General features: G+C 37.0%; 1 protein-coding gene and 2 long non-coding RNA genes across 6 annotated transcripts in view; all 3 read right to left on the bottom strand.

The window, feature by feature from the left end:
• Positions 1 to 27,687, bottom strand: part of LOC5569019 (band 7 protein AAEL010189) — a 427,266-nt gene that overhangs the window by 124,809 nt on the left and 274,770 nt on the right. The window lies entirely within an intron of this gene.
• On the bottom strand, positions 11,644 to 12,559 carry LOC110676118. Its single transcript, XR_002500085.1, has 3 exons — positions 12,004 to 12,559; positions 11,867 to 11,944; positions 11,644 to 11,781 (listed from the first exon to the last, which is right to left on the bottom strand). It is a non-coding gene; the product is annotated as an uncharacterized LOC110676118 (long non-coding RNA).
• Positions 19,031 to 19,911, bottom strand: LOC5569384. The gene is made up of 3 exons (XR_002500086.1): positions 19,391 to 19,911; positions 19,254 to 19,331; positions 19,031 to 19,168 (listed from the first exon to the last, which is right to left on the bottom strand). It is a non-coding gene; the product is annotated as an uncharacterized LOC5569384 (long non-coding RNA).

Below are 27,687 nucleotides of genomic sequence, written 5' to 3'. Positions count from 1 at the left end.
GCCTGTCTGACACGATAAACAAGAATGTTTCCAACATTTCAAGGACGGCGGAACGAATCAGCAGACGATTAAGCTAACCTCAAAAGGTTCGCTGGTCCAAAAGTCACTCTCCGAACGACAGGAAATACGGTTGACTGAGATCAAGAGTCACTCTAATCGACGATTTGCCATCCGGTAAGTCTAAAACTCTAAAAACGAGAACATGCGCTAACTAAAAATGAGTGGGTGAGCGAAGGAATCAAGATCAATCGTTTTCGGTCCGCGTGGCGCGAGTGCGAAAAAAGATTCGCGTTTCTCAGTTAGTATGCATGCTTCAAATAAAGCTGAAAATTATGGCTGCTCAATCAAGGATGAAGGATCGATTGGTGAGCTCGTTTCATGCTTTTTTTAAATCTATAAATTATATATGACCGAACATTTCAGCGTTACAACGGTGGGACATGAATATGATTATTTAACAAACTATGAATGGTTCGTCACTGTAAGTGTCGGCATAAAAGCTAATTCTTTTTTTTGTTTTATATTTTTATATAAAATCCCTTGCCTTTTACCTATATTTTTATATAAAAAAAAGCTTTGAATGGTTCGGTCTCTGTGTTAGAAGTGTAGACTTGCAAAACACTTTGAATGGTTCGCCACTGTAAGTGTCGGCATAAGAATATTATGTGATGGTCCAGCCAATCGATTTTTAGTTTTTCAATTTGAGTAAAATATTTTTACATATGCTTTCGTCCTAACAGCTGTAGGAATGTTGCTTTTAGCTATTTGTTCAACAAGCTTTGAATGGTTCGTCACTTCAAGTAACGACATTATTTACTCCTATTTAGAAATTTTCCATGTCAATTGAAAATATTATATTCCTAAGCATGTTTAAATCTCACAAATAATCGTTTATCATGGTCTAATCGCTTATCAAAGTGAATCCTGTGACCCAACGATCCTCCCCATTAACAACCATCCCTCCCAGTAACCTTTGTGGAGATGCAGAGAAAAACGCGGTCTCCAAACAGCAAAGGTTACACACTAACATTCCTTCCCTCAATCCCACCTGACTGCAAGGACGTGGCTGGCGCCGTTATTGACCATGTTTAAATAGAGGCACTGAATTATGCACACTGAAGAAGATTATGGCCAATCCACAGTGGGACGGATTGAGGTTTTAGGAGGAAAGATGGAACTCACGCTTTCAATTGTGATTTTACGTAAAAATGATGTTCTACAAAGTTGATCCTATTATAAAAACAATTTTTTTGGTCGGAACGAAAATTAGGGTGGCCCTTTGTAAAAAAAGATAACCATCAAAACTTTTTAATATTAAGGAATATTGATATTGTTTGTTTTACAAAGTTGAAGATCGGAAAATTTTAAGCTGATTTGACAAAAAAAGTTTTTTCCTAGCTCGAAAATTGACAGCTTTAGAGCATTTTTCGCTATTGATGTAGGGTGGCCTATCAAAAATGGGTTTTTGTGTTTTATTTCCATTATTAAATTGAAATTTTCTAGTTTCTCAGCAAAACTGTCTTCCCATCACTTCCCAGCTAATTATAGATATAGCTAATGAATACAAATAGATACAAGAGTCTTTTCGTAATGAAAATTTCATTTACTTCCTTGGACATAAAGTATCATTTATACTAATACATACGATATACGAATGCAAAATTACAAATATGGCAAGAAAGCATTAAGTAATAATTGTTTAAGTGCTATTGACAACAATAACTTGAGAAATATGATCTGTTTCATTGGGGACGCAATGCCAAAACAAATTTTGTTGATACAATTTTCAACTAATGAAAAGTTGCCGACATTTTCATAACAAAAAAAAGATTTTTTATATGTTTCTATAGTTGGGGAAATAAAGAAAATTGTGTTGGCATGACGATAGTGTTTGTCAGCCTAAATTGCAAACAAAAATCTCAGCCTAAATTGCAAACAAAAATCTTCTACGGATCTGTTTGTTAATGATATGACTGATTCATATGCTATTAACCTTTAATAACAGATTTTAAAAAGCATCTCCCAAGTATACTACAAGGTTCAATTTTCTGGCAAGGCTATCTCTAAACTATAGCCTTAATTAATCAAAACATATATACATGATCAAATAATGCACATATTTAAAGCCGAAAGATAATTATTGCCTCGCAAAAAAAATCTTTTAATTTGTCCCAGCTACATCTACATGTAAAAAACGTTGTTTTTCATAAAAAATGTTTATAACTATTCACCGTCAAAATTGCACAGGCCTCAAAATATGCATTTCAATCGGCTCTAAAGATGAAGGGAAAACAACATGGCTGAGAAATTTGAAAAAAAAACACAAAAACCTATTTTTGAAGGGCCACCCTACATCAATAGCGAAAAATGCTCTAAAACGATCAATTTTTGAGCTAGGAAAAAACTTTTTTTGTCAAATCAGTTTAAAATTTTCCGATCTTCAACTTTGTAAAACAAACTATATCAATATTCCTTAAAATAAAAAAGGTTTGATGGTTATCTTTTTTTAAAAAGGGCCACCCTAATTTTCGTTCCGACCAAAAAAAATGTTTTTATAATAGGAACAACTATGTAGAACATCATTTTTACGTAAAATCACAATTGAAGGCGTGAGTTCCATCTTTTGTCCTAAAACCTCAATCCGTCCCACTGTGCAATCCCAGCCGAACTTCTAGTTGATACTTTGTGCATCTTCACTGACTTTGGTCAATCACGGAATAGCAACCATTGATATGTGTAGTCAGTCTAAGCTAAGCTAAGCTAAAATCCTGGCAAAAGCCACAATGATAATTACCCCTTAAGGACATTTGATTGTTAGGCAGAGAAGATCCCTAAATATATGTATTAAACTGCGATACGTTTTGAGATTTTAGTTGCGCTTTAGCCCTCAGTGTTTGTGGTTCGAATTTTGTTTTTCGCTACCGGTAATTAGCTCTACTGCTATCGGGGGAACCTGCAACACATTCTCAATTTTTCTAACATAATTTATTGTGAATTGAGTTAAAAATTCATCCTACAGCCTTAGCTTTGATTAAATTGTAGTAATTGTTAATGATTGCCGAATTCTAACTAAACCGTAAAACCGATTGATTTTGGCATGGTGTTGAAATGTATGTTGCCAAAAATGAACGGTTTTATGCTGCCAAAATCGAATCGAACCAAAACGATTCATGCCAAAATATAACGGACACTGTATTTCCATGAGTTCTTTCCTTAAAAACTCTTGTAAAAATTTCATGAGAAACTACGTTTTTTATAACTTTTCATGGATGGCAAAATTAATGTCTATATTTCATCAAGACAGAAATAAATAGAATATTTTGATTTGCTGGTACAATGTTGCCAGATATCATTTTCAATATGTACAACTCCAAGGATGTCCTAGACATTCCTCGTACTTTTTTAAACACTCTTATTCGCTATCTCGCAACAGATTTGATATACCGTAATCCGGGGGCAAATTGATCACTGGGTTGAATTTGATCACGTCGGTCCAAATAGCATTTCCTTTCAAGGATGCTCAATACTTCGTGGCCATCAAAGACATTCCATGTTTTCTAGTTTATAGATGTCTAATGATGATTTCAAACTGATTCATTTTTATTAAAGTCGGTGTTGCATAGAAATATTCACAGTTTTTGAAGGTGTTAGCAATACTGTTGGAAATGCCGGTACTAAACAATCCGCTGGTACTGAGCCTGCATGTAAACTTTGAGCGTTCAAAATGTTGTGTAAGCTTCAGTGTGAATTGCTGAACTCATTTTTGAAATCGTACAACATTACAGGAATAGTTTTTTGCCCATAAAACCGTTTATTGTTGAATAACGTGCTTATTTAAAGGGAAATTGCATACATTTAGGCGAATTGTGCAGATTTTCAAAGTTTAATTTTGCAATAAAATAGTGATATACAAGAGTTGTAAGAATTTTGACATTATTTTCAGATTCAGGAGACCCAAATTTAGTAGATAGGGAAATTTTACATTCTAAAATATGCTTTTTTATATAGTGATCAATTTCGCCCCAATGTGTCATTTTCAATTTTTGATATTAAAACTAATTTTATGAAATGTTAAATTTTTTTCATAAAAAATCGATTACATAAACTGATAGAGATCAATAAAGTACTCATTTTACTGAAATACATTTGTCATTTTTTTAATTCCAAAGGAAAACATGTCAAAAAGTTGTGAAATAGTGATCAATTTGCCCCCGGATTACGGTACTGCATTTTTTTATTTACATATACAGATAGCGATCTGAGATTCCATCATTTACCATGCAGTTTTAATGTCATATATGCATTAAACCTGCAAAGCATTTTATTTTATTTTACTAACATTCCATTCTAAAGTTAGGCAGTGGTTTCGAATCGAATTGCTGTAAAATTTTACCATTGCGAACAGTGTTGCCTGCTATCAAATGATGTTTTGAATAGTAGAAAAAATCAATTGGAGATAACTCGACATTCACTTGTTTAAAATTTAAATAATAAATGATGGAACACTAAGAACAGTTGGGGTACTTTGCAAAAAAAATCGTTTCGAAATAAATTGTTGATGCATACCTATTTCCAAAAGCAAAGCAAAAGAAATCTTGACGAAGGTTCACTTTCCCCTATAAAAAAATCAGAAGCCCGAACGAGAAAGCTGACTTTTGCCGCAGCAAGTAATCAAAGTGGCAAGAGAACTAAGGCTATTGCGAGACCTACATCGTCGTCGTAAGAAAGTGCGTGCGTAAGACTGAGCGAAACCGGAGATGCTGACCTATAAATCATTTATGTTTTTGCCAATTTGATTTCAAAATTCGATAATGCGCTTTCTCTCCTGGAAAAGACATAATTTATTATAGATTCCGGAGACTGGTATGAGAATTATTAGCCATAAACAAGTAAGGTTAGTATAAATGACTGATCTTCTTCTTCTTTTGAATTACGTCCTCACTGTGACAGAGCCTGTCTCTCAGCTTAGTGTTCAATGAACACTCCCACAGTTTTTAACTGAGAGCTTTCTTTGCCAAAATTTCCATTTTCGCATTCGTATATCGTGTGGCAAGTACGATGATACTCTATGCTCAGGGAAGTCAAGGAAATTTTCATTACGAAAAGATCCTGGACTGACCGGGCACCTTTAGTATGGCTTTGCTTTGTAGCCGTGGACTCTAACCATTCGGCTAAGGAAGGCCCCCATTTCCCAAGTTTTGAAACAAAAAAATATTACAAGCTATACATTATGCTGAAGCATAATAAAAAAGAAAGGAATACTATAGGCAATATTAAATCCCATGAAACTTTATCGAACATGTACCTACCGCAAAACAAAGGAGCAAAAATTCCCTCTAACGAAAAGTTCCCTCCAAACTAGAGCTAATGAAAAATAAACACTTCCACTTGTGGTTCTGCTGAGGAAACAAGCTAAAACACAAAAAAATAGTACAAAACCGTCACCTGTAGCCCCCAGTCACGATATCACGAACGACACCACCGAGCCAAAAATGTGTAAACTGGAGGAGTGCGCCAAAACATGTCCGGAAAGCCATCGTTCCACTCGCCCCTAAGTGAGTAATTATGCAAGTTGAAGGACCTGCTCCGGGCTGTTATTGGGGGAAGGATTGTGCAAGCATAAATTGCTAGGCATTATAAGTCATACAACAACTCCGCCGACGAAGGAAGTCGCCCCTTACGACGTTGCTGCATATTTATAAGCCGTGGGAAAAGCTTTCGTCGGACGCTTTTTACTGAGTTACCTCACACTCTCCATTGCAGCAGTACTGTTGAGCAACGGCATGTGGTAAAATATTCAAAGTGGACATAAATTTCCAGGTTGACATTGCTGCCAAAAACTTCTTATCATGAACTCTAGGCCGTGAATTGTTTTATTCACTCAAGCCTCCTCCAGCTATGCTAAAGATGTCTGGTATTGATTCCCAGACGGTCCTGTGTTTTCGGCAATGTAGATATGTCCTTGGTTAATACAGTATACAATATCAATAAGTGATAATATTATAAAGAGTTAAGGTGAAGATGAATCGAAGCCAAGTGAGAAGCTTTTTGCAATCTAAGTACGAAAAAGGAAAGGATTCAAAAAACTATATAGGTATCTACTAGGAGTCAATAAAAACGAAAAGCACAGAATACATTGTACGTATAAATCGAATAGTGCAAAACAATAGAGGTAAAAATAAAAATTCGAACTAAAACCAAATAAGTCTTCTTATTGTATCAACTTGTGACACTTGTGCAAAATTTTGTCCAATTCTTCGAAATAAACTGTTTTCAAAGCTATGTGTCACTTTCACATTTCCACCCTTCATAGTCCAAATAATCTATCTTTATTTCCTATTTGGCAAATGTTTCTCATTTCAACACAATTTGCGTACTGAAAGAGGTGGTACTCTAACAGGAAAAAGCACTATCCTCGTTGATGATGACTGCCTATCGGATGCCACCCCATCGCATCGTCGCGTGTTGAAAAATTCAAATGGAGCGTGATTGTGTTAAGGTGATAAGATACGGTGATATTTTTCCTGCGGGTACAGCCCATACCTTCAAGCGCACTTGCAGGGGGTCGCTTGGGTTAGCTTTTGCCTGTTAAGTTTATGCAAAATACTTAATGTAACGTTGAAGGAACCACCACCGTGAACTTATTAGCTATTCATGTGCGGTGTGGAAAACGAGAACAGCCCATACGAGCTTGGACGATTTAAGTTATCACCTGTTGCATAAGTTCGGAGGAAGCTTCATTAAATAAAATGATATCTTCAAGATTATTTCATAGAATGTATGTTTTGCTCCAGGTTTTGCTTACCGAACGAATCTAAATCTTTAAAATGGAAAAGCAAAACACAACAAAACATGATTGAAAATAGTGCGTATTATGTTTCATTTTATTCAATAAAACCAATCATATTGAATTTATTATAACATAATTTAATACTGATTTAGTTATAAATTCAATTTATTTTAAAATATTAAGAAAAAAATACACTTTGCAGCCAACGCTTTTTAACAAATTAAACTTCGGTTTAGTTTATCTCCAGTAAAGTTGAAAGCACACTCGACTAATGGTGGAAATTCATTATCGCAGGCCATACAGAGACCAACAGTTTGCGGTTCATTTCGACGCCATTTCGGATAGGTTTCCGGTGCTCCGTAGCTGTGGGGAAAGCCGCAAACTATGAGTAGCCTTGCACGTTTGCGATATAGAAATGATGGCGCATAATTATAGTCGTTCAAATGAGAATACGATCAAAACCACTCCAGCAGGACCACACCATGCTTGATGCTGAACGCTGTTAATGAACTTCAAGATGGAAGCCGGCTATTCAGTTTACGTGCTTTGGTGATAATCATCGAAATTATTATGTGGTCTCTAACCATTTCCAACTAACTATTTTTCAGGATCGTTTTGTTAAATGGCAACAAACCATTTGATCTGTGATGCCAATGATGTTTAACGATCATAATCAAATGGCTTTCCATCGGGTTTCAAAATTAAGTTTCTACCATTAACGAAAAAGCTTACTGATTCTCAAACTTTACGCAAATGGAAACAATTTCCTGCAGAAACGGCTCTGTATCCGTTAAAACGTGTCGGTCCTTCTACATTAGGGCGGTTCAAATTATAGACATGTTTGAAAATTTAATCTACTATAACTTGATTATAAACCATATGACGGAAATATGAATCTGTCAAATTTTAGCTATTTTGGCGAGGAATTAAGGGTGTCCAAAGATAATATTTGGACAAAAGGTCGAAAGACGTTGTATTTGTTGCATGCTCCTTTATGGACGAGCGATGGAATCCGGATCAATTGGTTCCGGTTTGTAATGTGCGAGTGGAAATGAACCTTCAAATTATATCTTTATCGTTTACCAACACGAATCCTTACCCATATACAAACTCCCCGTGTTTCCTTGTGGAAGTGCAGAGGACTCCTCGGTTTTCATAAAGCAAGTAACACGTCAACATTTCCCTCCCATTCCCAAATTGACCTGCATTCGGACGCAGCCGGCGTCGTTATTGCTTGTTATAATAATGAGAGCACCAGTACTTACACATTGAGGATGCTACTGATCCTGAGTAGCGTCTTTTGGTTCCCTGTGTAATGCACCCCACAGACACTCAGTCTGTTTGACCAACATTGACTCCGCCCCCAAGTTAGTCGAACCAATTTATGTTCGTACGACCGCTTGACGAACTGTCAAATCTTATTGCACCAACATTAATGTGACCGAGATGGAGAATATTTTCGACCGTTGATATTTTGATGGACGGTTGTTCCCGTAAATGCGAAAAAGGTAGAAAATGCGCTCGATATTAACCGGATAAAACAAATCAGCCAATAATTATGATTAAATGATACCGCGTTCTAGAGTCGAGATAATATATATATTTATGAAGAATCAAGACAAACTAATTAAAAATGTTATTGGTGTGAAACTCATCAAGAAATATTTCGACAATTTGAAATTTCTCAAGAAATTCCATCAGGTATACACTAACAATTCCTTTCCCATTTTTTTTAAATAATATTTCTATAAGGTTTCCTCCAGGGATTTCACAAGGGATACTTCAGAGGTTCTTCCAGGAATTCCTACAAGAATTTCTACAGGGGATTCTACATGAATTCCTATCGATAGTGTTCCGTTCGTTTCATCAAGGATTTCAAAAAAAAAATCTTCGGGAGCTCCCTAAAATATTCTTCAGAAATTCCTTCAGGAAGTACTTCAGAGATTAAACCAGGATTTTTTTCTAGTGATCAACTAATTAACTCAGGTATTCTTTCAGAAATATCATCATGCTTTTCTCAGCCACATTTTTCTGAAATTCTACAACGTTTATCCCAGTATTTATTAATAAAAATCAAATGTTTCATTGCAAATTCCGCCACTATTTCCATAGAAGTTTCTCCAAGGATTTAAAAGATTCTTTCAACATTTTATTCAGGAATTCTTTCAGGGATGCTTCCCATGATTCATCCAGGAAAACCTGCAGGTGTGTATGTGTAAGAAATTATCCAAGGATTTTGGGTGATGTTCATCCAGAGATTCCATAAGCAATTCCACCAGGAGTTCCTCCAGCGATTCCTACAAGAATTATTCAAAAGATTCTTTCAGGAATTTAACTAGGAATTAAACTAGAAATTTGTGTTTTATTTTTAAGGGGATTCCTTCAAGTACTCCTACAGGAATTCCATGAGAGTTTTTACCAGGAATTTCTTCGGTGACTTCTGTTCTATAAATTTCTTCAGAAATTCCTTCAGGATTTTTTCCATGAAATTTTCTAGGAATTCTCCAGAAATTTATCAAGGAACCTTCCACTTCTCTATGCCTTGGGATTCAAAAAAAAACAACCCGAAAAGATGCTCGACCGATTGGATTTAAACCCACGACCCTCAGCTTGGTCTTGCTGATTAGCTGCGACTTTGATATTCATATGAAATTTATGTCAAAAATTTTAATGGATTCCCTGCGAGAATACTAAGTAGAATTCCTTAATAAATTTCTGCTAGAATACCTGGTGGCATGAGTAAGAGAAATTTGCAACAATGATAGTGAAATTCTTGGATGAGCTTTGGTTGAATATCCATATAACTTAGATGGAATCTTTTTGGAGAAAGCCCAGGTGGAATTCCTGGAAAATTTTTCCTGAGAAATTCCATGTCGAATCTCTACAAAAATTTCACATGGAATTAATGCAGAAATTTCTGGTTAAAAAACAGTTTGGATTGAAAAATACGTTCAATGAATGTTATAAACATATTTGAATTACCTTCAAATGCTCCTATAAGAGATTTGTCCTTGACACAACCAATACTCCTCACAGAATTTCTTCCGAAAAATCTCTCAAACCAGTTATCAGAAGTTCCTCCACATAAAACTGTAAAATTCCTTCAGAAATTCTTCAAGGATTTCTCCAACGATATCCCTGAAGATTGCTCCAACAAACCATCAAAAAATTCTTTCAGAGGTGCTGACAGAAACTCTTCCAGATGATACCCCTAGATGCTCCTCCAAAAATTTGTCAAGATATTCCTCTCAAAATTCCACTGGGAATTTCTCCGGAAGTTTCTAGAATAATTTTTCAGGATTCAGGAGATTTCATCAACATTCTCTCCAGGAATTTCTCCAGCGATTTTACCTAACCCAGTATTTTCAGATTCTACCAGAGTATCCACCAATAATGATCTCACCATGAAGTCTGACAGGAACTTTTCCAGCGATTTCTCAAGTATTTAAATTGAGGATTTCATCAGCAAATCCATCTGAGATTTCACTGGGAATACTCCCAGCGATTAATATGAAATATTCCACTAGGAATTTCTAGAGAGATTCTACCAGGAATGTTTCCAGCGGTCACACTACTATTTCCTCCAGAGAAACCCCCTGATGTTCTTACAGAGATTATACCAGTAATTCTGAATTGAATTACAAAAGGAATACTCGCAATTACCTTGAACTTCTCCTGAGAATCCTTTTTCGGGCATCTGTAAGGGGCATTAACGTCTTTTTTCATCTTTGATGTCATCAGCGTTTCCACCAGAGTTTCCGCAAAGGATTCTACCATTATTTTAGTGATTTTACAGAAGTTCCTCAATAGATTCAAATTAGAATACTCTGAGGAATCAAACCAAGATATTTTTCAACGAATTCATTAAGATTTCTTTCAGATGATACACTAATATATCCTTGAAAGAAATCACTTAGATTTTCTACAGAGATTCGACAAGGAAGACTTTCAGGGATTGCACTAGGATTTTTCCAGGAATTCCACCTCGAGCTCCACAGGAAATTTATTCAGGGATTCTACCAAAGGAATTCCACTTTTCTCCAAATTTCTAGCAGGAATTATTTCATAGATTTACCCAAGAATTATTTCAGGGTCTCCAACAGTTTTACCATCATTTTAACATCTAATTCTTCCGAAAGAGGTGCACTTTGCGAAAAAGGACCACGTGATTATTGAGCTGAAATCGAATTCAGGTTAACTTCTGCGTTCATGACTCCTCTCATTGCGTAGGGGTAAAGCGCCCTAACTAGAGATCAGGGAGTCGTGAGTTCGATTCTCACTGAGAAGACGTGTGACTTTTTCGCAAAATTTCACATCAATTTGTCCATCTAATCCAATTGCAAACTATATGTAATGTTTAGCTTTTCGGTAATTGTTAAACTTCCACTCAGCTGGTAAGCCGTAAACTACGATTCATAATTAAAAACAAGTATAAAATGCATTTTTTTTTGTTATATCTCATAATAAACAAAAAAAATGGTTTTAATGTTTATTTTTCCTGTACACCAAACAGTTCACTACAGCTTCTCCGTAGAAAGTTTTTCTTCCAAATCAAAGGCTTGTCACCTCCCCAAAAGAAAGGTCGCATGAGACGGAGACAAAATAGGTGGAAAGTAGGGGCTGGTGGTACTGATCCCCAAGCACGTACCAAAACAGCCTAAAATTGGTTCGAACTAGCGGAACCATTGACGAAAATGAATCGAGTCTATCCATATTAAAATAAAAGCATACGTTTCACATGCAAATAATAAGAATGGTGTATTTTAGTACTTACGTTTAATTTCCGCTTAACCTACGATTACCCTACTGTGTTAGTGTGCATGGGCGTCAGTGTCGAGTGTATCCCGCGGCGATTGGTGGACAGCATGCTTGCCCGGACAGAAGCAAATTCACCGGCGACGTGCCAGCTACTCCAACGCTAGCACACCGATCCATGATCGTGCTAGGACACCTTCCCGGCCTGGCGCACAAGTTGGTCATGATAGAAAGGCCTAATATAGGAGACATTATGGAACACTTAATTCCGCACCACAAAAGACGATTTCAATTTGGGAAATGCTTTAGCTTCACGCTTACCGATCTCATTGTATCCTCCTCCTCTACTCCATTGTAGCACTACAGAGCAGCATGCATAAAGGTAGTGAACATCTGCGGCTATGCAATAAATTTAACGATTAACAAGATCTCTTTCCAATCACTTTCACTGCTATTACCTTGCTCTGAGCCCAATAAGCTTAATTAGCTTTCCACTTCACTTTTTGCCACAGAATTAAAAAATGGAAATTTTGTTCTACAGCGGTCAGGCTATCTCACGTCTACGTGCACTCCACGAACTTTCCTGCGTTCTGCCTGCTTGACAGTTAACCGAGAACTAACTAACCAGCTAAAGCGAGCTCCACTTCTACCTTTCGGTATGGATGCTGAGATCGTAATCTCTTATCGTCTGTGGGTGGTGATAAGAGCAGATGATCAGTGGAGAGTGAGATCCTCGGCTCTGGGAGTAGAGGGGCATACATGAGGGTTACTGATACATGATTATGGTGCTTATTGGTACGCTATGCATATCGTGTTGGGCTGTTGGAGCACGGGATTCTCTCCATATCGGGAGATGACGAACATGTGTTGCATGGGACTTACAGCTGGATGTAGAGTGTGTGTTCTGTTGTTTTGTTGTGGTGAGTGTAGTGTATTGTACATGGTAAGAAAGACCTATGCCTTCATTTCATACGGCGACAGTGGGGAGCTTTGATTCCCTCGCGAGGCTGTTGGTTGTGAGCAGGTTACAATACCCCCACACCAGACTGCAATATGGGAGACCATCCCAATATAGCAGTATCTCTCTTACAATGAGCAATCCACTCACACGATCGACAATTACCGACCTAGTAAAGTAGTGTAAGGTTTCGTCAAGTGTAATCTGTTAATCCACACAGAGCACATTCTTGTCTGAGCTAAATTTTGACCTCTCATATGGGTATTGATGGTTGTTTACCAGATATGGACAATTTATTGGTTTACTGGCTCGATTTCAGCCTACGATGTATTTCAACAATAGGGACCACATCAAACAGGAACAGATCAACGATCATTCGTAATTATTGCTGTGGCTGTATAGAGTTTGTTTACCTTTTCAATTCTATTATTAAGTGCAGACAACAGATGGTTATACTGGACCTTGGCTGAGGAGCTTCATCCTTTAAGCAAAGAAAATTATTAAGAGTACAAATCATACACACAATTCTTACATTCATTTTAGCCAAATATCCATATATTTTAATACCTTTTACACAAATTATCTTACGCAATCAAACACGAATCCTCAGTCGAACTAACGCGATTTTTCAATCGATTACATCCATATACGAACTCAATACTTATTCTACGCGCTCTCTCAGTTAAGTCTACGCAAATATACTTTTAATTCAAACTTTTACATACACACGAACATTTATGCTTAAAATACGCAAACTCTCGATTAAACTTACGCGAATACTTAATTGACTCAAACTCTCACGCAAATGCAACATTTTCTACTTAAACTACGCAAACTCTCGGTGATCACCATTTCCTCGAACATCCGATACACATCTCAGTTTCTTCAATACAAACGCACGCGATTTTCATTTATACACGATATCTCAAACGAACATACTAATTCCGATCTTTTCACACATCTCAAATAAATTCTTACGTAATCTATCCCGGAATCAAATCTTGCGCCGCAAACACACCTAAATTTCTACCTTCTTCATCTTCTAGCTCATATGATGTTGCTCCTCTTCTAGCTATTATCTTACAAGGAACATAAACTGGGCCAAGTTTGGCTGAATAGTGATCAGCAGCACTTGAAATTTTGAAGTTCTTCTTGTAAACTTTTTGACCAATGTTAAAAGTAGGTGGTAGACCTTTGTGTCTGCTGTCATAGTTCTTTTTGTACTTTTCAAATTGTTTTTTGTTGTTTTTGACTACCTCTTCATATACGGTACCCATAGCTTTAGTCCTGCTTTGGATGAATTGATCTGTTGATGGATCAGAAGTGCACCTATCCTGAAGATGGTCTCTTCCATCGACTATCGACTCATATCCATGTACTAGGAAAAAAGGTGTGAATCCCGTGGATGAATGCTTGGTATTATTGATCGCAAATTCTATTTCAGGGATCTGAGAATCCCAAATACGGTGATCATTTTGACAATATGTCCGGATACAAGCCAGTATCACTCTGTTCACTCGCTCAACAGGGTTGTTTTGACAATGCCTCCTGCTATTTTTGAAATGATGAACATGAAACTTAGACAACAAATCTTGAAACTTATTAGCTAAAAACGTTACAGCGTTGTCTGAAATCAACACTTAAGGAGCACCAAATTTTAAAAACCAATCACACTTAATCAACTGAGTCAAACTTTCAACACTTATCTTTTTAACAGGAAACAGACGAACATATTTAGTGAACACATCCAGACATACTAACAAATCACTATTTCCCGACTTACTACGTACAAAACCACTAATATAGTCCATAGCAATCATTTGAAATGGACGCGTAGCATCCTTCTGTTCTCCCATTGGAGGAACTGTAGCAATCGTCGAATGCTTCGACTGCTTACACGTGCCACACTTAGACAAAATCTTTTGGACATCAGATTTCATCTTAGGCCAATAATATTTTAATTTTATTCGTTCAAGGGTCTTTTCTACACCAAGGTGCATGATTTTGGCATGTTCCTCTTCCACTAGTTGTGTCATCTTGTCAGGTGGCACAACCACTTTCCATTCCAGTCGACCCATTTCAAGAGGAGATCTGGAAGTGACAAACTTATACAAGTCACCATTTTCAATTTTGAAATTCTGGTAATTTTCTGGAGTATGACTAACTTTATTTTTCAACTCATTGTACCATTCTGAAGTCGAGTCGGCGAAAATGGCACAAACAGCACGACTGAGGGCATCGCAGACTACATTGTCTCGGCCTTTCCGATGTTTGATGGTCATGTCGAATTCTTGTAATTTGACAGACCATCGTGACAGCCTTGAACTAGGACGCCACTTTGAATTGCAGATGAACGTTACTGCAGAGCAATCAGTTATCAGCGTGAAGTGGGATCCCTCTACATAACATCTGAAATGCTCGATTGCTTCGAGAGCAGCTAAGCCTTCCTTATCGGTGGGCCCATATTTTCTTTCACACGAACTCAGTTTCCATGAGAAGTAGGCAATAATGTGTTCTTTACCATCCAACTCCTGCGTCAGTATGCCAGCTATTGCTACATCACTGGCATCGGTTTGAATGGTAAATTCTTTTGTCCAGTCTGGGTTGGCTAGGACCGGCTCCGAGATCAAACATTCTTTTAGTTTGATAAATGCCTGTTCTGCTATATCATTCCACCTAATTCTCTTGGGCTTGCCTTTTAACAAGTCAGAGATAGGAGCTGATATACCGCTGAAATTCGGGATGAAGTTGCGGTAGTATCCCGCCATCCCTAAGAATCTGCGAATCTCCTTTGGAGTTTGCGGTCGAGCAAACTTGGAGATCGCAGTAACTCTTTCAGGGTTCGGCTGGTAGCCGTTCTCTGAGAGAATAAAACCTAAATATTTAATTCTTTTCAGGCAGAACTTACACTTGGCTAAATTCACAGAAAGGTTAGCTTCTCGTAAGCAATCAGCGACAATTTTGAGATATTTTATGTGATCCTTGAATGTTCTGGTTGCAATTATGATATCATCAAGATAAGAAAATATGAATGGCTCGTAGAGCCCTTCTTTCAAAACTCTGTCAAGGATACGAGACATTGTAGCACTACTATTGATTAAACCAAAGGGAAGTCTTTTGTATTGAAAAAGACCCCTGCCAATTATTTTAAAGCTTGTATATTTCTTGGAGTCTTCGGCAAGCTTTACCTGAAGAAACGATTCTTTCAAGTCCAGCACCGAAAAGTAGCGATTTTTGCCTAAGTTGTTCAAGATTCTCATGGAACTTGCCAAAGGATATGCGTCTCTAACAGTTTTAGCATTTAACTTACGAGCATCTAAACAAAGCCTCATATCACCATTTTCTTTGGTAACTGGTACAACTTGCAAGGCCCAATTTGAATTTGAGGGTTCAATTATGTCTAAGTCCAATAATCGATTTATTTCTTCATTGACTTTCTTTTGAATTGTGGGCGACCATGGATGGGGATTCAAATGAATGGCATTTTTATCTGTAAGTTCAATGCTATGCTTCATAACATTGCAAGCTTCTAGAGTGCCAGGCTCTGATATTTTGAAAGAACATTTAACGGATTCTAGTAATTCAGTCTCTTCCGTGTTGAGAACGTGAGAAGCTGGCTGAATTTCATTGCTTAACTCTACATTACAGGTTGCTAGATTATCAATGTCATCAAAAGTAAGCTTGATATTGAATAGTTTGAAAAAATCCATTCCTAAAATACAACGAGTTCCAAGCTCAGGTACAACTAAACAAGGTAATATTCTCGTTGATTTATTCACAGTAAATGGAACGTCTACAAATCCTTTGATTTGCATCGGTTCACCACTGGCAGTTGAAATTTTGAGGTCTCTGTTCAGATCTTGAATTTGCAGAAAGCTGGTTAAATTTCCAAAGAGTTCTCCAACTAATGACACATTACTCCCACTATCCAATAATCCATGCAACTGAAATCCTAAAACAGTAAATTTCAAAAAATATCTAGCATCGTTATTTAAATTCACAAAAACGGTTTCAACTTGATGAAAATAACCCTGGTAATTTATTGAATCATCTGTTTCATGTTTCTCATCGGTACAATCTGTATTCTGAAATTCGGAAATAATTTGCTGAAAAACATTTATGGTTTTTGGATCTCGACGAACTGGAGGAATTTCTGAGGTTGGGGAAACGACCTCCTTCAATCTCCCCTTCTCTGGTTTTTTGCCTCACAGAATGGACATTCCTCGTAATGAAATTCCGGAAGTCCACATATGCAGCAAAATACATTGCGCCTTGAGAAACATTTCGTGAAATGATGACCAAATTTTCGGCAATTGAAACAAATTCTTCGATCAGGAACTTTATAGTGTCTCAGAATATCATCCAACGACAACTCCCTCCATCCACAATCTGGTTGGTATTCTTGCTGAATATTTTGATTATTGTTGTAATTAGAATTGTTTCTTGGTCTATTGCTTTGTGAATTGAAGTTTTGATTTGTGCTGTTTTGGTTATTTCTATTATTATTTTGATTATGTTGCTGAACTCGTTGTTGATTGGTTTGATTACTATTGTTTGATTGAGGTCTGACAAAGGAATTAAGATTAGCTCTGGGATTGCTACTAAAATTGATCTCATTGATTTTTTGATTTTCGAATGAGAGAACAAACTTATTCATGATTGATTCATTGTTGTTATCAATTCGAGTGCACAGTTGTTCAAGAGTGTGCAAATCTTTCACGTCCACTAAGGCCAATCGGTCTCGGTAGATGGGCCTCATTGTGTGCCACATTATGTCGAATTTATCTTCTTCAGACATTGGAGTGGTTCTGCACAAAAAGAACTGTTCCATGCGAACCAAAAAGTTGGAAAATAATTCAGCTTTCGCCTGAAACATTGAAAATGAACGCACTTTGATATAGTGGTCAATGTTACTTGGCAAAAACTGGTGTCTCAAGGCTTGGATAAAGTAATCCCAGTTTTTGTTGCGTAAAATCGGCCATTTTGCAACAAACCAGTCTTGAGCAGGCCCTACTAAGAGAAAGTGGGCTGATTCAAACAATTCTTCTTTCGACATCTTCTCAGAGTGTGCAAAGAACTCAACTCTTCGAAGGAAAAGATTCAAACCAATTCCATTGTCATTTCCTGCATACTTGATCGGCCATTGTGAAACCGGAAGCGATTTTCTGCTATTCGAGCTGCTATTTGGAAGGTTGAAAAATAGGGGATTGTTCGACAAAGCTGGATTTGAAAACTGAGAAGTAATGTTGAAACCAGGTGGAAGAAATTCAACCGAATCCTTTTGGTCTTCAACTAAAATCACTTCAGGATTGAAATTCAAATCTAAATCAGGAGCACCATTTTGTTCCTGAACTACCGACGAAATTTTCTTCTTAGTACCCGTGTACTTTTCACCTGCTATCATTGGTTCGCGAATACTATCCAAATTTTCACCGTGCGTTACTTTTTCACGTTGCATTGCTGGCGGCGGCGGGGGAGGAACAATTTGCCTCTCATTATCCGGATTTTTCTCGCGCTCGCGTTTATCCCGTTGATTTTCCACAACCGAATCCGCAGTTTGCTTCGCTTTATTCTCATAAACTTCGTTTAATCTATCCCGAAATGTGGGAGAGATTGTGAGTCTACGAACTTGCCGTTGACTCATTTTATTAATACTCATTACCGGACTAGCTTCACCGTCAAAATCAGTTAAATTATCCACGAAATCTTCACTTTCAATGCTATGCGCCATTAGTGTCCTTTCACTTCACTATCACTTTCTTTTATTCAATTAACGAAACGATTACTTTGAGATCGGCCAATCTATTCATTATTCTAAAAAACTGTGTAAAATGTGTAAATTATAGTAATATGTATGGAAATTCAATGAAATGTAATAAGAAATTTGCTTAAAAATGAAAATAAATCTTAAAATACTAGGAAAGTTCATTTGATTTCAATTAATTTCAATTCAATAACACTAATCATCTATTTACATATTTACAATTCCTTGCCAAAACTCTGAAAATGCAAGGCTTTAATTCAAATTTCTTTATAAAATCCAGATAAGAAATTCAATACATAATTCAAAAGGTTCAATTCAAAGAAAACTATTATATACATATTTACAAAAGACATCCACCATTGCATATGAAAATTCAGAATTTGCTTTATTATAAGCGAATGACTCCATGATAGAAAAACTTCGTCAAGATGGTTATCCACTGTACAGTTACATTTACGTTGGGCGCCATTTGTCACCTCCCCAAAAGAAAGGTCGCATGAGACGGAGACAAAATAGGTGGAAAGTAGGGGCTGGTGGTACTGATCCCCAAGCACGTACCAAAACAGCCTAAAATTGGTTCGAACTAGCGGAACCATTGACGAAAATGAATCGAGTCTATCCATATTAAAATAAAAGCATACGTTTCACATGCAAATAATAAGAATGGTGTATTTTAGTACTTACGTTTAATTTCCGCTTAACCTACGATTACCCTACTGTGTTAGTGTGCATGGGCGTCAGTGTCGAGTGTATCCCGCGGCGATTGGTGGACAGCATGCTTGCCCGGACAGAAGCAAATTCACCGGCGACGTGCCAGCTACTCCAACGCTAGCACACCGATCCATGATCGTGCTAGGACACCTTCCCGGCCTGGCGCACAAGTTGGTCATGATAGAAAGGCCTAATATAGGAGACATTATGGAACACTTAATTCCGCACCACAAAAGACGATTTCAATTTGGGAAATGCTTTAGCTTCACGCTTACCGATCTCATTGTATCCTCCTCCTCTACTCCATTGTAGCACTACAGAGCAGCATGCATAAAGGTAGTGAACATCTGCGGCTATGCAATAAATTTAACGATTAACAAGATCTCTTTCCAATCACTTTCACTGCTATTACCTTGCTCTGAGCCCAATAAGCTTAATTAGCTTTCCACTTCACTTTTTGCCACAGAATTAAAAAATGGAAATTTTGTTCTACAGCGGTCAGGCTATCTCACGTCTACGTGCACTCCACGAACTTTCCTGCGTTCTGCCTGCTTGACAGTTAACCGAGAACTAACTAACCAGCTAAAGCGAGCTCCACTTCTACCTTTCGGTATGGATGCTGAGATCGTAATCTCTTATCGTCTGTGGGTGGTGATAAGAGCAGATGATCAGTGGAGAGTGAGATCCTCGGCTCTGGGAGTAGAGGGGCATACATGAGGGTTACTGATACATGATTATGGTGCTTATTGGTACGCTATGCATATCGTGTTGGGCTGTTGGAGCACGGGATTCTCTCCATATCGGGAGATGACGAACATGTGTTGCATGGGACTTACAGCTGGATGTAGAGTGTGTGTTCTGTTGTTTTGTTGTGGTGAGTGTAGTGTATTGTACATGGTAAGAAAGACCTATGCCTTCATTTCATACGGCGACAGTGGGGAGCTTTGATTCCCTCGCGAGGCTGTTGGTTGTGAGCAGGTTACAGGCTTCGGAGCTAGAATTTATCAAATAAATTGCAAGCAATAACTCTTATGCCATTTTTAGAAATTGCTCTATAGTCAAAATAATCGATTTTTCTATGGATCACACTTTTTCTAACATACTGAAAACATGTGTCAAATTTATTTCTATTCGAAAATTATCAGGCTCGATTTATAATGGTTTGACTCATTCTGGATGGAATTCGTCCATGGGAGATTGGATATTCAATATTTTATTCGATCCACCCTAATACCACATCTGATAAGGATATGAATTTCTCCCAGCGCAAGTCCCGTAAAACTTCTATCAGCGTACCGTTTTGTGGATGCCATTTGATTTTATCAAACTCTGTTGCATTACCTACTTTCCTTAGAGACCAGGATCAAGGTATTTACTTCTGTTATTCGCCGGCAGAGCGGAGATGAAAAACCCCGGTTGCTCTTTATGCAAACTTGGCGACACATCAACAAGCTTCCAGCATTTACCTACAACGGCGCAGAGGAAAGGAGAGGACGTTGATTTCGCGCCCCACCGAAGAAAATCTCTACGTGGAAACGTAATCCTATTTGATACATGGCATTTTCCCGTGCCGGTGACTAGGGCTAGGACAGCGTTGCGATCGGTTCTCGACGACATCGCTGTTTGTTGTTCGGTTTTGCGTTCTTGTTGGTTTTGTTTCGGTATATTTATAGCTAGCTGGTTAGAAATATAAATATGTAAATACCTGATGGGAAATTGTGTTTTGCTCGGTACATAGACAAATTTACGATATTGTGAAAATATTTTCGTTGTGGAGATTGAATTGATAAGAAAACACATAAAGATAAACCAGTATTGTAACTCTATAAGCAGAATTTATTAAAAAAAGAGATAACTAAAGTTCTGCATAACATATCAAATGACCGGAAAACCTTAGAAAATATTTAAAACATAGAGTAAAGTGAGGCAAGAGTTTGCTTTTAAGATTTCTAGCTTATTTAAAAACAAATGTTTTAATTGTCATGGTGGTTTGAGTAAGGGACTTTCACTTCCTAATCGATCGAGATAAGAAAAATATATAGCTATTTGTTGTCTTAAGACATGAAAATTGTAATTATGGAATAGAATAAAAGAAAACAAAATCTTATTTGACTCTTAAACGCCCTTGGTTTTAGGCCTATCGTAAGGATGCTTTTTTGTTAAATCATTTATTTGTCATTGGTATAATTGCATTCATATAATAAGGCTGCTTTGAAGTGTATTTATTTATGCGTAATGGTTGGAAACCATTTTTGGCCCATAGAAGATTAAAAGTTCGAAACATATATTACTACAAGACACTACATTCCTTCAGGCAACATATAGCTTTCTTTGAGCCAACACAACCTCGATTCTTCCAATGATTGGATATTGTGCAATAACCAACCGTAACGTACTTTATCGATCCCCACTACAAATGGAATGATGAACGAACAGGTGTCATTAAACACACGTCTCCCTCAGTCGATTCCGATTCCATCTTACAAAACTATTAACCAATCGCATGGGGGTTTTATTTTTAGGAATACCCTTGTCTAATGAATATTTAACGAACGTCATGCTTTGCATGATAAAATGGGTTCATATAATTGATGTGAATCATCGAACGACGTCGCATATCGAGGTCCCTCCCACCCTTCGATAGATACCCAGAATTCATTCGTCAATGGAATTAGTGAGTGGCGCACATATCGAAAGTCGTTAACAATGGGGTTGAATAGTCCACCAGGCTTTTTACCACTAATTGGTACGATCCACTACGTAGAATAGTGTCCGGTGGGTTTCCACTGCGATACAAAAATTTTAATTGAACTATGTGGGGCTATGGGGCTGTTGAGCTGACATCAATGTAATTGAGTAGGTGTCTGGCAGAGGCCACGTGCCGATGAGCGTTTTGTTTTTAGGTACACCCAACTACAGCAATCGATGGTATTGTAAAAGTATGAATCAAAATCAAGGACGAGACCATGGGACAACGCAATAGGCTCACAGTATTTCGCTAGATAGCGTGATAGTATCGTCTATCGTGAGCCAAGATAGCTGTAGCGGTAAACGAGCAGCTATTTAGCAAGACCATGCTGAGGGTCGTGGGTTCAAATCCCAGGGATTTTTCTCGACTTTCCTGGGCAAAGAGTATCTACGTACCTACCTCGCGATATCCACATGTAAAAATGATCAATTGGCAATGAAAGCAAATTGAAATGAAGAGCAAAGTACAAATGGTCCGATGTTACAACAACTATTTCTAAACGAGCTGTTTTACGGACCAATCAGGAATTGGTCCGTTTTGACACTCAAAATGAGATACATATTTTCAAGGCTCTGTGCCAGAACGCGTTGTACGAATGTAAAAATGGCAACATTGGTAAAGAAAGTTCTCAGTTAATAACTGAACAAGTGCGTATAAGCTGAGAGGCAGGCTCTATTCCAGTTGTGACGTAAAGTACTTTAACCCAATCGTTGCATAAATGTCAAGTGTGGATTAACTCATAAAAAAATGAAAACAAATCACAAAATGTTTAATTCAAAAGGCTAGACTTGAAACGATTGAATGGAAAAGGAGGTCAAACTGTTATGTTTAACATATGAACGCTGCATATAAGTTTATCTTACTATTGAATTTCAGAAGATTTGATCAATAAAAACCCCCTAGACGAAGAGAACAAGACTACCGAAATTACGTAAGGACTGTGAGGTACTTAATTTGTAAAATTCAGACAACTATATCTTAAAAGCAATACATATATCCCTTTTAAGACAAACCAGCACAATTGTGCTGTTCGGCACCCATGGCATTGGATGACCCTTTTAGCCAATAAAGCATTGCTATACTAAATTTTTTGATTTCGCTTATTGAATTATCATTGATACTTATAATTAAACACAAAAGCTTTTGTATACATCGTGTTTAATTCAGAGTTAACAAAATGTAAACAAACATCGTAAGAATTAGAAATAATGTATCAACCGTAACTTTTCAAATATTCGTTTGATCAAGGTATGCGCGGCTATGAATCGAAGGTGAAAGAGTCAATCTTTAAAATGGCGAAGACCAAATGTAAATTGATTTACACAGCAAAGATTTCTGGAGAGACAAAGTCTCATCCAGCAGAGGACGAATGAGCCGTTAAGCGTTTTAGTTTCTATAAGAATTAGCTGATAAAATCCTCTGAAATTCAGCTTTGAAATTCATTACAAATACATGCTAGCTGTAGTTCACTACTTTTTTCAATTTCGGCCAAACGATATTGGGCCAAGTGGCATTCGGCCAAATGGCGTTCGGCCAAACGGCATTCGGCCACGGAACCGTCCAAAATAGTACATAATATTGCATTAGAACAAGAATGTTGTATCACATATTACGGTTGTTAAGAAAATTTTCCAGTTTGCGGTAGCCGCAGAGTTCTACCGCAGCTGTCAAAGTTCTACCGCAGGCTTCGAAATCATTCCATCATTGAAGCAAAAATTCAATCATAGTATGCTTGACAGAGAAAACGCTATGAAAAATAGCAACAAACAACAATCATCAAGACGGTATCCAAGGTATCATTGAAGCCTACTGATAATTTACCAGTGCAAATCAGTGATGAAAGTTTTCCTTAAGGCCGCACGGGACGTCATCATAATCACCCTATCCATTTCAAGAAGCAAATCTCAAGAACCACTCCATATATCGATGCGAAAATGTATCACTATGATTCTATATATGTAGTGCACAACCCGATAAATTTTCAGCTTCATCGGTTCACTAAAACTCGAGATTTGCTTCCACAAAGTTTTGATGATTATTGTTAGAGTGAGACGAAAGATAGGGAAAATAACACGGTCTCCCGTGTCCCCTTAAAATTGCAATATGTGATTCATAAAAATGAGCTACCTTACAAAAACTACGTAACAGAAACTCCCAACAGCGGTTCAAAACATTTTTATTGTTTATTCGTCCATATTTCCAATGGATTGTGAATCACATTTATAGTTTTAGATCACTGTTAGAAGAGTAAGACAGAGTCAAATTTTTGGGGAACGTTCAAAAATTACGTCCATTTTTTAGGGGAGTGGGGGTGTACGATAGTGTGACAGTGCTTGTTTATGAATTGGAAAACCTCAGCGGAAAACTTTTACTTACGATTTGCTTATGAAATGCACAGCATTTTATATGACATACTATTAACGTATCCAGCCCATGTTGGAATGTTATTTATGACATTAATGTACGAAATTACTTTTTAACTGGGCAACTTTAAAACGTTGCAGGACTTTGAAACACTCTACTAAACTATTTAGCAATGTACAAAGTTTTGGAGTCTAGATTATCTACTTATAACAAAAATGCATGGTTGTGTATCGCTCATCTTAAAAAATAATATCCAAATTTTGAAATTTGAAAGAATATTATAAATAAAAATCTGGACTTCATTGCCGACTGTGGTCCGAAAGTGGTCTTACATTACTGTTACTCATCATATCAACTGATAATCTGAAATTAATTCGATTAACAGAAACAGAATTGAATCAAAAATTTCCGGTCGATCCAAGATAATACGAATCTACTTTATTTCCCTGGGCATAAAGTATCATCGTATCTGCCAAATGACATAAATATGAAAAAATGGCATTTTTGACACAGAAAGCTCTCATTTACAACTGTGAAAGTGCTCTTAGTACACTAAGCTGAGATACAGATTATTCTCCTATAGCAATAAAACGCCAAAAAAAACAGTAGGGTGCCGGTGCCATTAGTGGACTACCTAAGCTATAAAAAATCATAACAAAATAACGAAGAGCCTTAACAGAGATCTTTTGGCGTCAACAGAAAGATTTCAACCTCTACTATATGGGAAAAATATAAAAAGAGTGATAAAACTATTTTTTTAACATTAAATCGCTTGAGCCACTATTGGTACACGTGTTCCAGTAGTTGCGCTAGTGCTCCAGTAGTAGACGTTCGAGAGTGATACAAGGAATTTTAAACAAAATGGTAAATTTTTACACAGGTTTAACATTTTTTCCTCGGAACAGCAACTAATATCTTTCGAATGAAGCATGAAAATCATCTCTGGGACTTTTCTTCATCTTTATACATCCATTTTAAAAACTGCTTCCAACCGTTGATCCACTACTGGAACACGACGGCAACTATTGGTGCAAGGGAGCAAATTTTTTGCGTAAACTTAATTAATTATATGACTTTTTGATAGAATTAAAATCTGAAATATGGCAAAACGACTAAACTAGAGGCGATCTATCCACCAAAAATAACTCATGTTGTTTTTATCGAAAAATGTACGTTTTATTCCATAGTCCAATCTACTGGTACATTACAACCATTGGTACCGGCACCCTAATTGTGAATGCTATTCTGAACCTACAATAACATTTGCTGCAAAGCTAATTTTTCCAAGTTTAGTTCGCCACAGTCTCATCAAAAATATGGTCTGTGTTTTATTTTTATTTCAAGTTTCTAAGCTCAATCAATTTTGGAGCCAATTTGAACGCATTTTTGTTTGTCTGTTGGTGTAATTGTACCCGTGAAGTGTTATGAATATTTCGCATTTAGTAAAACAAACATTTTTTCACATGCAGATAAAGTTGAAGCGAACAATGAGATCATAGTTTTGCAATAGGGTCCTAAAACCCTGTCCCAATTTAAGTGCCAAACGGTTAAGTTTATCCCAGAAACACATGTTTTTTTATTTGTTTAATGTTTTTCAAACATTGTTTTATGTATAGGAAAAGACGTGCTGTCCAGAGCAAGTAATACTTTATTCTGACATAGTACACTTATAATTAATCACAGCCTACTACAGTTCGGCCATCTTGACAGAACACATCGCCCTCGATGTGAACGGCTGCTGTAACGACATATTTCATAAGGCTCCAACATTTGGACTCAGTCTTTGCTGTTGTAATGCAGGTTGCTTCAGGGCAATCGTAGCTAATTTTCTCATCCCAAGCTCCTCTCATAGACCTTTTAGTACGAGAGTTATGCGTCATATTGATTCCGCTCCAATTAATGGCTTCACATTGTTGCTGTATCGCTAGCTCTGATGACTTGAAATTTTGACTATATTTTTCAAAACTCTGATAGTTCCATCCACCGACAACGTCTTCCAGTCCTTCGTTGCAATACTCGTCAATCATCAATCCTGAATTCTTGTGTGCACATTCCGGTTCACATCACTTTGAACGCCAACGGTAATATCTCCGTGCTCGCCAACAACCATTGGATTGGTTTCGGCTCACGTTTCGTCGTCTTCTCCGTTTTTCATATGAGGAAAACCAGTATTATCTCTCCATCTTGGAATATTGCGTAAGATCTTGATCCCACTTCTGAATTATAGGAAAAGACGTGCTGTCCAGAGCAAGTAATACTTTATTCTGACATAGTACACTTATAATTAATCACAGCCTACTACATATGTTTCTTTAGATTTTGTCACATCCCTTGCCTTAAACTCAAATTTTGGGTGTATTTTGTTTTCCGTGTCCCTTCCAAAATGTCAGATAAGAACAACGCCAGTATTAAAACTAAAAGCCTTGTGGTGTTTTTGTTGACTAAGCAAACGTCAAACATGATCAAAAGTGTCAAGGTTATTTGTGGCTATTTCGTGTTCCTCAACTATATCTGCATGAGAACAATTTTTTTTTTTTTTTTTCAAAAATTATAGACATTTTACACTATCAAAAATATATCATTCTACTGACCTAATCCACTGGATAATTCTACTGAGAAACCTGGAATAAAAGAAAATATAACACAAAAATCTGTTTTGATGGGCCATCCTACATCAATTAGCAAAAATGCTCTTAAGCGGTCAATACGAGAAAAAAAAACTTTTTTTATCAAATCAGCTTAGAACTATACCATTATTTCTTTGAATACATATTCTGATAATTATGGTTTTTCCAGAGGTCAACCCTAATTTTCGTTATGACCAAAACATTTGTTTTCATAAAATGAACAACTTTGTAGAGTGGAGACAAACCAGCCACTGGCCAAAAGTCTCGATAAAAAAAACTTTGTGGAACATCACTTTTACGTAAAATTACAATTGAAGGCGTCAGTTCCATCTTTCCTCTTAGAACCCCATCTGTCTCATTTGCAATGAGCCACTAATCGATCAAATTTTCAGCGCGATTGGTTGTTTTGTACTCAAAATTTGTGCTCTTGAAAATTCCTTGAATGGCTTAGTTTGGTGTTATTAAACGCGTATTATTAAGCAAAAAAATAAGATATTTCAAAGCATTGGTAAAATTTTTCGAATCCGTCGCGGAGCAGTTGCCAAGGCTGACATGAAAACCGCTGACCTAGAAGGATGACGCCTTAGTCGAAAATATTCAGCTGAGCAATGCCTTAATGTATTCAAAATGTCCAAGATTCAGTGAATTTTCCAAGGGTCGATGTTACATTGCTTGATATCGACTAATGGACGAAACTTCAGTTTTCTTTAACATTTACCTTTAGATCTGATTCCAATTCAACTTCTTGTTATAGTTTTGACTATGGATGCTATGTTGAGAACCAATTTAGACAAAGGGACCAATAATTGTCTTTTCTCATTTTTTGTTTCTTTTTCGGAGTTTCCCGGCGAAGTGGTCCAAGATAGGTCTATTTTAACAAATATTTGTTGCAACAACTACCAAAAATTTAAACATAACATCAATCGTTTCGATTAATATTACTGATACTTAAGGCCTCAGTGACGTATA

The sequence above is a fragment of the Aedes aegypti genome, chromosome 2, assembly GCF_002204515.2.
Source record: "Aedes aegypti strain LVP_AGWG chromosome 2, AaegL5.0 Primary Assembly, whole genome shotgun sequence".
In the NCBI taxonomy this organism is placed as follows: Eukaryota; Metazoa; Arthropoda; class Insecta; order Diptera; family Culicidae; genus Aedes; species Aedes aegypti.
This window is presented reverse-complemented; position numbering and strand designations above follow the sequence as displayed.